This window comes from Cherax quadricarinatus, chromosome 32 (genome assembly GCF_038502225.1).
Source record: "Cherax quadricarinatus isolate ZL_2023a chromosome 32, ASM3850222v1, whole genome shotgun sequence".
NCBI lineage: Eukaryota > Metazoa > Arthropoda > Malacostraca > Decapoda > Parastacidae > Cherax > Cherax quadricarinatus.
In genome coordinates, this window is record NC_091323.1 from 26,343,566 (window position 1) to 26,357,639 (window position 14,074).

General features: G+C 42.0%; 1 protein-coding gene across 2 annotated transcripts in view; it reads right to left on the reverse strand.

Moving 5' to 3' along the window:
- Window positions 1-13,380, reverse strand: part of LOC128690282 (probable G-protein coupled receptor Mth-like 4) — a 67,184-nt gene extending 53,804 nt beyond the window's left edge. The window contains exon 1 of one of the 2 annotated variants that reach the window (XM_070090553.1): window positions 13,264-13,380. The gene's annotated coding sequence lies outside the window, so the exon portion shown is untranslated. The remainder of the gene's footprint in view (window positions 1-13,263) is intronic. The other variant, XM_070090552.1, reaches the window with a different exon arrangement.
- Between the last annotated feature and the right edge of the window lie 694 nt (window positions 13,381-14,074).

Genomic DNA, 14,074 nt, shown 5'->3' on the forward strand with positions numbered 1-14,074 from the left:
ACCAGGTTATCTCTACGATCCGGTATACACTGTATGATATTATGAAATGTCCGTTAAATTATTACTATTATATTCATAAAAAGAGTGTGACTCGTAGAGGTCATTCAGAGCACACTGAGCGCCGACATTATCAATATCACATAACATGCACGATATAGTTACGACATAGTGCTGATACTTATAAAGGTGACATGGAAGCTCCTAGTTTAACTATAGATCTGTCACCGAAAAGTGCCATTATAACTCTGGAAAAATACATTAAAGAAAACTGAATAGAACACCCGGAGACAAACACAATAAACATCAAATACTTCGGTATCATATCAGCAAATTCCTGCGTTTAACACAAGGAATTAATAGTTAATATGTTTGCAGGTGATGTAAAAACCATAAGTAAAATAAGCAATATATGACTACATCTCGACAAGTCTTGGACTGTTGAGCAAGTGGAGAGATTAAATGAAGGCAGAAATTAAATTTTGACAAATGCCACATAATGGGCATCGATTAAGTCGTAAACAGTCCTCGTGAAGAAAATAAATTGACAATATTGTCACAGAGAAACTATCTGGAAGTAATTACAACTAACAGTATTTCATAAGATAATCAAATACAGTAGTGAGAAAGCTGATGTGCTGTACCGGCAAACTTCGAAACTGCCAGAAATAGAGATGGTGATATGCTAAAAATACTATTCACAAAGTTGGTATGTGAAGCTGTAGCATGATATTCACCTCCTCGCCTCATTAAAAAGAGTAGATAACATTGTGGAAAATACTGTATATATTTTCCAGAAATTCAGTATTTATATGTATATAGATGGCCATACTGTATTTAATAATATTTGTCATAGAAAACGGAAAGCCTGCGTCTGGGCAGACGAGACTCGCCATCTTGGTTTTGAATTGGATACAACGTTAATATAATGGGAAGAATTTTTCGTGCTCTAGAGGTTAAAACTGGATTGACACCCCTCAAATAGGAGGCGAAATTGTTGGATGTGCATTCCTGCATAACTTGTGATATCAGACGACTGGACAAGACAGCTCCATGAACCTCAGATAAGCTCTCTAGATTTGTGTATAATTCTGGACAGTGTTTTCATAAATTTAGCTAGTGAGGTTTTTCTGAGTATGATACAACTTAATATCCAGTCAGATTGGTGAGTGATATTAAGATATATTTTCCTTCTGTTGTATGTATATTTCATTTAATTAATAGGTCCAGAGCAACTTGTGGTTATGACAGTGGTAGGTATCGAAGGGGGACATTTTTTGCGACCTAGGTGTCCCAAATTCCTACTTGTCTAACTGATAAATAATAATTATCTGTTCATTTACTGTTATGTACATAATGATACATTCAGCTAAATGCAATTTTCCACAAACATGAAAAGTCAAAACATGATACCAAATGGCTACCAAAACTAAGCCATATGAACTATAAAGACACGGAAATCACAGAAAATGCCCCTGTTGGTTGACAGATGAGACGTACCGTACACCCTAATTTTATAAACGTTATTTTTGTAAGCTTGAAGGGCTAATGTTTGCTTGGAACAAGTTGCTCAAGAATAAATGAAAAACAATGAGGTTGTTACACATGTGACAGCAAGAGCAGAATGGACTGCTGTCTGGAAAGACGAGACACGACTAATAAACTGAGAATGTCAACCATAGTGAAACTGACAGAAGCAAGAAGCCCTCATGGTAGCTAAAACGCATGAAGAAAAATATTGATGGCTGTCACAAATACAGATTTTCCTTAATCAATATGTGCAAAATCCGACTAGAAGGAAGACGAACCAGCCACACTAGACCTGATATTCACCCAAGAAGCATCACATGTTGTCATGTAGGGGGGTGATGATTAGGGGAATATGGGGGTAAGTGGGGGGAGTCAGTAGGTAAGGGACAGGCGAGGTGGAAGGAGTGAGGTAGGTAGATAATGTAAGGTCACTGGTGACTACAACTTCACCTCTCATTACTCTACCCACCACACTACACTCCCTCTCACTACATGAAATAAAATAATGAATAAAATAGCAAATAACGGGGACCGTGAATATTACTATTCTACTCAAACACAGTTTATTATTAAGTCCTTGTACAATAATATATTTGGGAACAGGAGTACATCATTGGTTTAGATAAATGGGATGGTATGTATAAGCAGTGAGACAGGGAACACAATCAACTTGACCAAAATGAATATAACTTACAATATAGCACAGAGGACAGTTCACTACAGGAACTAAGCCCCAGGTCCCAAGACCTATACAGCACGAGTACTGCGCCAAGCCAGTACTCTGCCCACTGCCTCCAACAGTCTCCTCCAGAGACTTCAGCAGCCTTCTCCCGAGCCCTGCACCCCAGCAGCAGCTCCGCTCGAAGTCTGCTCAGGAGCTCTGCACCCCAGCAGCAGCTCCGCACGAATCTCCTGATCATGCTCTTCCTTGGGCTTTTATGGTGGTCCAAGCACCCTCCACAACCACGTGTACGACCTGACGCCTAGGTCTGATGCCGTCAAGAACAAAAGACCTCAGACGTGGGCGTGGCTGACAGACGTTTGCCAAGGCAAGGTGTGACCATATAATTGGTTAAATTAGGTCTCCCCAGAGACCTCACAAGCCCAGCTGAACTACATCACATCCCCCTTTCTCCCCCAATTTAAAATATCTGAGAACTAAGACAATTTGTCCTAGTTATTAGACTATTTTAATCCTAACCCCTTAATTCTATTACAATACAAAGACAAAATTATACATAATACAAAATTATTCAATTACATATATTTCCCTCAACCTCCTCAACTACCACAAGGCAGCATAATCAGTACACCTGGCAGTTGGCCAGCATAATAGTCGCTCTCTGGTGCAAAGCCTCCTTACCCGTCATTTCTCCTTAAACCTAAATATCGGGCTCCAGTGCCTTCCCTACTTCTACTAGAAATGCACTAGCCAATGCTAGTCACCCTCGCACGTTAACCATTGGGCCAAACCTCTCTAGGCTTCTATGGCGTGGAAAACTGCTCCAACGGGTTGCATTCTTTCAAGTAACTGCAACTGGACCACTTCACGACCACCAAGGTCGCATTTTCGGCACACTTCACATGCACACTACAACATCTGAAAATCGAGACAGGGCAGGCATCGCAGCTAAGACCCTCCATTATCCTATGCCACTACTAGGATTCACTGGCCTCATAAAACAAGGCGGCCATAATCACTGGACCGTTTTCAAGGTCACCTTATTTCACACAGGTAACACTAACACTTCTGGCAAGTCAAAGTAGGCTGGGGACATCTCACACTCTTAATTGTCTCTCATGGCTGGCAGGGCATCCCCGCATACCTGTCGCACAGGTCGACCAGCAAGGCAGGACACACCTCCATGCCGCCCTTGAAAGCAGGCTGGTCCCAGCAGCTGGAGTCCATATCTGCGGCTCACGTCCTTCCACATCTCCGAGGATGGCAAGTCCTTCATAGTAGATTCTCCTGTCCTGGCACACCAGCCAGAATCCCTCACACACCACTGCAGCATCACCGCCATCTCCTCTTGAGCTAGGCAGCATCGCAGCATCACAGCACGGCCACAGCATATCCATCATCACAGCACGGCCGTATCACAGCAGCACATAGCACGGCCGTATCACAGCAGCACACAGCACGGCCACAGCATCGCAGCACGGCTACAGCATCGCAGCACGGTCCCAGCATCACAGCACGGCCGCAGCGTCTCAACATCACAGCACGGCCGCAGCATCTCAACATCACAGCAGCACACAGCACGGCCACAGCATTGCAGCACGGCTACAGCATCTCAGCACGGCCACAGCATAGCAGCACAGCTATAGCATCTCAGCAGCATCACAGCAGCCGACATCAGCAGTAGCAGGCTATGGTCAGTTGCTCGAGGTGAGGTGAGGTCACTTCAGGTCATCAACAGCAGGTGCGGTCACCCATCCCTGGCAACTGCGGGTAACTGGCGGTCCGTGGGTGATGGTCACAGAGGCTGGGTGACGCAGACAGACACCCACCACACTGGATGACAGACCAGGGCAGCAATACATCTACTGGGGCACATCAGCTGGGTGACTGGGCATATCAGCTGGGTGACTGGGCACATCAGGTGGACAGCAATCATAGGCAACTCTTCAATGGGTGACAGTTGTGGGTAAGTCTTCCAAGGCGGGCTGGGTGACTTCTCATTCCTCTGTAAATATTCAATTTCGGCCAGTAATTGCTTCCCCCAAAAGTCTCACCCAAATACTGATATTCTCCACCATTTATCTCTAACCAACAACCAACTCCACCAAATATAATATTACACCCAAACAATTTAGACCCACCGTCAAAAAAGGACAGTTAAGGTCACTAGGATTATAATATACAGATATTCACTTTAGATTTTACACACACAAGAAAAAAAAAAGTGGTAGCAAATGGTAGCATAACAAGTATAACCGAGCAGTCAAAAATAAGGCACATGGGACTGGTTCCTACTATAAAAATAATAAGAACCACCACCGCTTAGACACCATGTCATGTAGGGGGGTGATGATTAGGGGAATATGGGGGTAAGCGGGGGGAGTCAGTAGGTAGGGGACAGGCGAGGTGGTAGGAGTGAGGTAGGTAGATAATGTAAGGTCACTGGTGACTACAACTTCACCTCTCATTACTCTACCCACCACACTACACTCCCTCTCACTACATGAAATAAAATAATGAATAAAATAGCAAATAACGTGGACCGTGAATATTACTATTCTACTCAAACACAGTTTATTATTAAGTCCTTGTACAATAATATATTCGGGAACAGGAGTACATCATTGGTTTAGATAAATGGGATGGTATGTATAAGCAGTGAGACAGGGAACACAATCAACTTGACCAAAATGAATATAACTTACAATATAGCACAGAGGACAGTTCACTACAGGAACTAAGCCCCAGGTCCCAAGACCTACACAGCACGAGTACTGCGCCAAGCCAGTACTCTGCCCACTGCCTCCAACAGTCTCCTCCAGAGACTTCAGCAGCCTTCTCCCGAGCCCTGCACCCCAGCAGCAGCTCCGCTCGAAGTCTGTGCTCAGGAGCTCTGCACCCCAGCAGCGGCTCCGCACGAATCTCCTGATCATGCTCTTCCTTGGGCTTTTATGGTGGTCCAAGCACCCTCCACAACCACGTGTACGACCTGACGCCTAGGTCTGATGCCGTCAAGAACAAAAGACCTCAGACGTGGGCGTGGCTGACAGACGTTTGCCAAGGCAAGGTGTGACCATATAATTGGTTAAATTAGGTCTCCCCCAGAGACCTCACAAGCCCAGCTGAACTACATCACAATGTCGAGGAATTTGAGTATGAACAACCCTAAAAGCCAGATACAACTGAATAGAAGATAAAGTATAGAAGTAAACATTTACAATGAGAGAAATGATGGAATGGAGAAAATTAGACGAGATTTATTACATTATGTCCCTGTTTGCGGAATGAACAATCTCATGCAAAGAATGGAAACGGAGGAGGATTGCGAAAATATCCAGGATTATAAGAACATTCTGAAACAACTGTAAAATTAATGGCTGCTTGAGTTAAACCATAGTAGGCGCAAGGTAATGAAAATGGGAGACCAGTAGTACCGTATCGAGGCAGTGAACGTGACTACAACGCTGAAGACTCTCAAGAGGCCTCGATAAGGTGTGTATATAAACTGATAATGCCTACCGACATTCTTTATTTTTCTGTTTCTTAAATACTGAGTTCAAGAGCTCCATGGAGTACCGCGAAAATTTAGAATTGAAAATATGTAATGGAGATTGGTTTGTTCAATGTAGATAATTTTATTTTGTGCAAACTGGGAAAACACAATGATTTTTGGGTATTTTTTTTTTTGTCTTGAGAACAAATATTACAGAAAAGCTTATTTAATTACTGCAGTCAACCTAACCTAACCTAACGCAGCCCAGCCGAACCCCATGTACTACACTTAGGCATTGTTCAGGTGTTGGTAGTATTGAACTATTTACTTCAGTGGGTCAGGGAGTTGTGTGATAATTGGCCTGGAGTGTTATTTATCGGAAACATACTGGAGTTTACTTGGAGAGAGTTCCGGGGGTCAACGCCCCCGCGGCCCGGTCTGTGACCAGGCCTCATGGTGGATCAGGGCCTGATCAACCAGGCTGTTACTGCTGACTGCATGCAATCCAACGTACGAACCACAGCCCGGCTGGTCAGGTACCGACTTTAGGTGCTTGTCCAGTGCCTGCTTGAAGACAGCTAGGGGTCTATTGGTAATCCCCTTATGCATGCTGGGACGCAGTTAAACAGTCTTGGGCCCCTGACACTTACTGTGTTGTCTTTTAACGTGCTAGTGGCACCCCTGCTTTTCATTGGGGGGATGTTGCATCGTCTGCCAAGTCTTTTGCTTTCGTAGGGAATGATTTTCGTGTGCAAGTTTGGTACTAGTCCCTCTAGGATTTTCCAGGTGTATATAATCATGTATCTCTTCTGCCTACATTCCAGGGAGTACAGGTTCAGGAACTTCAGGCGTTCCCAGTAACTGAGGTGTTTTATCTCAGTTATGCGCGCCGTGAAGGCTCTCTGTACATTTTCTAGGTCAGCAATTTCACCTGCCTTGAAAGGTGCTGTTAATGTACAGTAATATTTCAGCCTAGATAGAACAAACGACCTGAAGTGTCATCATGGGCTTGGCATCCCTAGTTTTGAAGGTTCTCTTTATCCATCCTGTCATTTTTCTAGCAGATGCGATTGATACAATGTTATGGTCCTTGAAGGTGAGATCCTCCTACATGATCACTCCCATGTCTTTGACGTTAGTTTTTCGCTCTGTTGTGTGGCTGGAATTTGCTTTATACTCTATGAAGTTTTAATTTCCCCACGTTGACCATATCGGAGTAACTGAAATTTCTCATCGTTGAACTTCATGCTGTTTTCTGCAGCCCATTGAAAGATTTGGTTGATGTCCGTCTGGAGCCTTGCAGTGTCTTCAATGGAAGACAGTCATGCAGATTCGGGTGTCATCTGCAAATCAGGACACGACGCTGTGGCTTATATCCCTGTCTGTGTCTGATAAGAGGATGAGGAACAAGATGGGAGCGAGTACTGTGCCTTGCGGAACAAAGCTTTTCACCGTAGCCGCCTCAGACTTTACTCTGTTAACTACTACTCTTTGTGTTCTATTTGTCAGGAAATTATAGACCCATCTACCAACTTTCCCTGTTATTCCTTTAGCACACATTTTGTGCGCTATTACACCGTGGTCACACTTGTCGAAGGCTTTTAAAAAGTCTGTGTATATTGCATTCTTTTTGTCTTCTAGTGCATCCAGGACCTTGCCGTAGTGATCCAGTAGTTGGGACAGACAGGAGCGACCTGCTCTAAACCCATGCTGCCCTAGGTTGTGTAATTGATGCGCCAGCCTTCGTAAAGAGTAGATGTCTCGCTCTACCTCTGCCTGGAGCATCTGTTAGGAATTTTAATTATTTTCTTCCCGGAAAACTTGTCCTCATCATAAGCAACTGGGCAATTGGCCGGGACGATATGAATAACCTTCGGAGAAATCTGTTGTTGTTGACTCAGCCAGAGACAAAGTATGGACGTCTGGCTTTGTCAGGGTTTAACCATGGGGGTCTACCTGACCTAATTTCGAATATATTTTTCATATTTTGAGGAAACTTGTCTCCTTTCCATTACCTGCCCAGATCTGGGCAGTCGTTGCACCCAGTAATAATAATAATATTTATTTCTACAAGTACGTGTACAGACCTAGCTCACATACTATATAGAAAGCACCTTGTTATGCAGAGCATTTCAGGCAAATTAGGTCAAGTATGTCGCCAGGATGTGACCCACACAAGTCCAATAACACCCAGGTACCTGCTTACTAACTATACATCACTTCAAATCACTGCTACACTACCATATACGTCACAATGTCACCATACGGCACTACCATACAAAACTACAATACACGTCACCATATAACACTACACTTCACCATACATCACTACCATTCACGTCACCATATAAATTACCATACATCACTACCATACACGCCACCATACAATACTACCATACACGTCATCATACATCACCACCATACACGTCACCATACAACTACCATACACGTCACCATACATCACTACCATACACGTCACCAAACAGCACTACCAAACACGTCACTATACAATACTACCATACACATCACCATACATTACTACCATACACGTCACCATAAAACACTACCATACACATCATTGTTTCTAAAGCACTTAAGCTACACAATTCACACAGTCAAACTCCAATATATAATTATTATTACTATCACCTCAACTAAAATCAGTCCTTTCACTTAAAAGAAATAATAATATTACCTTCTTTAAAACTTAAAAAAATAAACATTTTAATTCGTGAAAATATCCTCATATACTTGGTGGTCTTCTTCAGTGGATGTAGTTGTTCTTGATCACTACGAGTGATGGCGTCCCTGAAGGTAGTGAACGATTGGTTCAGTGAAGGAGAGCTTCTAGGTCGATATTATACTCTGTTTCCCAGTCCAAGATATCCTGTACAGACTCTGGCTTTGTCTCCGAGTAGGCAGGATGAGTAGTTTCTTGATGGTTTGATAACTCAAGGTAGAATCTTGATCCTGGGTTTCATAACTCAATGTAGAATCTTGATCCTGGGGTTGATAACTCAAGGTAGAATCTTGATCCTGGGTTTCATAACTCAAGGTAGAATCTTGATCGTGGGTTTGACAACTCACTGTTCTCTGATGTTTTTGTCTTCCATGATAAAGCCACGAATTTCTTTTAGACGACTTTTATCTTCTTTAATTTTCATCTTATGAAGTTTGGGTTTTAATGTTCTATCTACGGCGAGGCCGAGGTCAATAAGATGGGCTACGTAATCCTGACCTTGTTTTCTAATCATTATATTTGATTCTGTTATGTCATTATGGGCAAAACCGGTCTGGTGAAAATCCATTAATGCTCTTATAGCAGCTTTATATGCCTTAAAGCAATCTTCAGCGGAATTTTTTCCTATAAATTTTGCGAAAGTTACTCCGGGGCAGCGGGACATGACTATAGCTAAAGGATCGTAAATCATGCCATAAAGTTTGGGAGCTCCACCGGCGCCATCAACCTTGAGAAGAGCTCTGGCTTCCTTAACAGCTTCTTTCAGATAAACGTCGTCGAAGAGCTTCTTGACGACTACCTTGGTAGCGGAGCCATCATCTTGTTTTAAGAGAGCTGCCCACGCCTCTCCATATGCCCCTCTACCAAGTTTTGTCTTCATGTCAAGGCTACTCCAGGATAACACGGGGATAACAGTATCGCTAGAGGTGTCTCCACCTGTTTTTGCTTCACTGTCTGGGAGACAGCAATGCTTCCATGGTTCGGTACTCTTCTCCTGGAGGACATTCTCATCCAATTTTGGCTTTTTGGAAGGTGCAGTGAGAGGAGGAGTTGTGGAGCGAGGTCTCTTCATGCCACCAGACAGTTCTTGTCCATTGGCAGCCATAGTGAAGTGATCGAAGTCTTCTTTAAGTCCTTCCACTTTTGTCATCGAGAAAACCTTTTCTTTCTTCTAGAAAAATACGCTTAAGGTACTAGGAAAAAGCCGCGAGATTATTAATATAGTTACTCTGACGAGAGTCGTACCTTAAATTTGTAGACGGTACGGCCAGTATTATAGTTAAGTTAGAGGATACCAATAATATACTTAATATACGGGATACCTGTACTTAATATACGGATTGACCAATAATATAGTTAAGTTACAGAATACCAATAATATGCTTAATAGACGGGTAGATCAATAATATAGTTAAGTTTTAAGATGACCAGTAATATAGTTAAGTTACAGGAAAAAGACTCGGCAGACGATGCAACATCCCCCCAATGAAAAGCAGGGGTGTCACTAGCACGTTAAGAGACAATACAAGTGTCAGGGGCCCGAGACTGTTCAACTGCCTCCCAGCATACATAAGAGGGATTACCAATAGACCCCTGGCTGTCTTCAAGCTGGCACTGGACAAGCACCTAAAGTCGGTACCTGACCAGCCGGGCTGTGGCTCGTACATTGGATTGCGTGCAGCCAGCAGTAACAGCCTGGTTGATCAGGCTATGATCTACCAGGAGGCCTGGTCACAGACCGGACCGCGGGGGCGTTGACCCCCGGAACTCTCTCCAGGTAAACTCCAGGTATCCAGATGGGTGGCGATCTTGCTTCTTAGGACCCTTTCAAAGATTTTTATGATATGGGATGCTAGCGCTATCGGTCTGTAATTCTCTGCTATTGCTTTACTGCCCCCTTTGTGGAGTGGGGCTATGTCTGTTGTTTTTAGTAACCGTAGGACGACCCCAGTGTCCATGCTCCCTCTCCATAGGATGTTAAAAGCACGTGATAGGGGCTTCTTGCAGTTCATGATGAACACGGAGTTCCATGAGTCTGGCCCTGGGGCAGAGTGCATGGGCATGTCATTTATCACCTGTTCGAAGTCATTTGGCGTCAGGATAACGTCAGATAGGCTTGTGTTTACCAAATTCTGTGGCTCTCTCATAAAAAAATTCATTTAGATCTTCGACTCTCAGTCTGGTTAGCGGCTTGTTAAAAACTGAGTCATATTGGGACTTGAGTAGCTCACTCATTTCCTTGCTGTCATCTGTGTAGGACCTCTAATTTAGGGGCTAATAGCCCCTAAAAAATTCTGCACAAGAAATAACTATTTTTTGACGAGCTTTGGATAGAATGGCTGTTGCAAAAATGAAAATAAAGAATTAATTCGGTGGCACCTCTTAACTCATATGGCATATGGCAAAACTCATGGAACTCAGGAGACATTACACTGGTCTTTTATAGTTACGATGCGAAGTCTAAATGCTGGAGCTCGATCATCACAAACATGAGCAGGAAAGTACTGTACAAAAAAAAAAAAAGTCTATTTCTAGGTTACTGCCCCCAGTCTAAGCTGGGAAACCCGCCACACAACCTGACACATTCTCGCCCCACCAATCTTCTCTGGTCATAGAAACATTGTCATAGATGGTAAATTATAACTTTCACATATAACATCGCCTCTCATGTATTCTGGAACCTTCCAACAACACCTAGGGTAGAGCATGGAATAATCTGGTTTGACGTGAGGAAGGGGGCAGCTCCAATTCCTCGGATTAAAATCCCTTCACCAGCATCAAGGGTTGAAGAGATGGCATGGAATAGTAAGCTTACTTGGGTGTCGACAAAACACTGAAAGCTCCAGGTAGCCTGTGTTGGCCAATCACAGGGAGCCTTCTCTGTAACACGAGAGAAGTACATAAAAACTTGTCAGCATACAACCATCCCCAGGGCCATGCAGTGCCATGGCTCTGCATAGCAACCTTCAAATGCTTTCCGAGAACTCCTCCGTCAATGCTTCTAGGAAACTTATTCTTCTCAAAGTATCCAGTAAGCATGGTTTTCATCATATCTCACTTCATAGACAAGCAGACACTTTCTACATGCACCTATTCATCTAGCTAGCTGGATCGCTAGCGCACTCAGCTCACGCACTGAGGTTCGGGGGTCGATCCCCGGTACGGCTGGAGCACATTAGGACGTGTTTCCATAAGACACCTGATGACCCTGTTCACCCATCATTAAAATGGGTACCTATCTGGGTTTTAGTCGACTGATGTGGGTCGCAACCTGCAACAAAATTTACCTAATTTACCCGAAATGCTCTGCATAAATAACAAGCAGCTTTCTATACAGTAGTATGTCACTGATGTTAGCTACACCTGTATACCTTGTACATGTAGAAATAGATATTGCTACGGTACATGGCGATTCTACCTACGTTGGGTATTCCCCCGCAATTAACAAAACCCAGAGAAAGATCGCTGTTGATGACAAAGTCTGCACATAAGTAGTTTTGTAGCTGTTTAGTGATATTTGTTATAATTGTATTATGCAGTTAGCACTATATTGTCACTCGTCATATTCCTTGGAGTATAATTACAGTTAAATAACTTTAAAAAATAAAAGTAGACCTGAAACTATAATATGAAAACTGACGAAAATAGTTGAGTTCCTTAGTATAAACTGGTTAACCTGAAAGTGCTAAAATATGAAAACTGACGAAAACAGCTGAACGCCATGGTATTGTATCTAAGTCGTCATAAAACTATTTTAATGTTTTTTTTTAATATTTTTACAGTTTATTTTAAGTTTTTAAGTGACTAAATCTGTATTATATTTAAACTCTAACTCAGCATATTATTATTCAAATGTTTTAATTATATACGATAGTTTTAGTTTATTTAGAAAATGTCAGTGACGTGAGAACTGTTTTATCAGTTACAACTATTGCGCAACACTTTTCTATTCATTTTATTGAAATGAAATGACATGAAGTAATCAAGTGAAGTGCTGAACCCGAAAGGGTCATACAACGCTGTATTAATTTTATTATGTAATGGTTACCCGGGCAGATTCCTATTTCATTCCCTGTATCCAGTGTTGATAATAATGTCCACTTGCATTACCACAAAACTGCCCAACTTGAAAGAAACATTGGAAAAACAAAACAAAAATGTTCTTAAGTTATACCAGGCAAGCAGCGCTGTATGACCCTGGTGGGTTTAGCGCTTATTTTTTATAATAATAATAATAATAATAATAATAATAATAATAATAATAATAATAATAACCAGGCAAGAGAATATGGAAAAGGGAGGCTAGGTCCAATTAACTCATCCAACGCAACGATGTGTAGTGATAAACAAGTTTATTCAGGTACAGGTACACATATACAGTTACATAAATTATCATACATAACAGCACATATGTAGAGTCGAGGATAACTTAAGTCAAAGTGACTTATTTCCATATCAAGCCGACACAGTCTGTGGTGTATCTCATGAGAGGTATCGCATTTCTTCCGCATCTTTCTTGGTACAATAGTTGTTCGTGCGAATTCTTTTAATGCAGGAATTGCCACATTTTCCTTGAAATTTATTTATGTATATAGTATTCTGCTTTAAATAAGAATAAATGTCTTATACATGAAGAACTTGTATTGTTACACTATATATCTTACATAGAAAGAACTTACGTCGTTGCATCATACACAAACACTACAGTCATAGAACGGTGATAATAATATGATAATCTAAAATTATAATGAAGAAAGAACACCTGCTAAATGGATAATAAAAATATTCCAGTGCTTTTCATGCAAGTTTCTTACGCCAGACCTTAAAAGAGCACACGCGTTGTATCACAAATATTAGGAAACAAGACACAGGTAATAGAGATAACGAGTGCGGTTTGCTTTCACCAAGTTCTTAGCGTGTACTGCCTGCACTGCCCAGTGTGCGGGGCGGCAGAAGGTGGAGTCTGGGGTGGGTTGCCGAGCTCCTCAGTGCCTCTTGTAGGCCTATAACCTACTACTTAAGTGGCTCATGTATAGACCTATTCATCTCTAGTCTTTCTCCATAATCCTGTCCCCTTATTATTAGTAGCAATGGCGAACGTAAGAACAGATATTGGGAATTTCGATGCAGCTCTCTCTACTGACACAGTCAAGCAATTAAAAATATTCGCGGAAAAAGGTTATTGATTAGGCATCATTATTAAACCATTATTTATAATATTTTATTTTTGGTACTAGCAGTAAGTCACATTAAATTTAACGATAATAAATATACTAATGGTAGTGATTGATATGTGACGAATCATCACTGACAAAGCAATAATTGCAGTAAAAAAAAAAGGAACCCAAGACGGAATCGAGATAACCAACACGTAGTTATAGTATAAGTGTTAACAATAAAAAAAAATAAGTTGTAAACAATTTGACAAACTAAGGTAATTCTTACCTGCCACAAACTAAGGGCATTGACCATGACCATTGACCAGGTCCATGGGTGCGGTTCTAAACATAATTCTTAAGTGTACATACACCTTTCAGTGTATTTACAGATGCACACTCGTTAATCTTATTCGCACCTCAGCGTATGTACTCTGAGATACCAACTTTTAGTGTATTTACAAATACACGCCTCT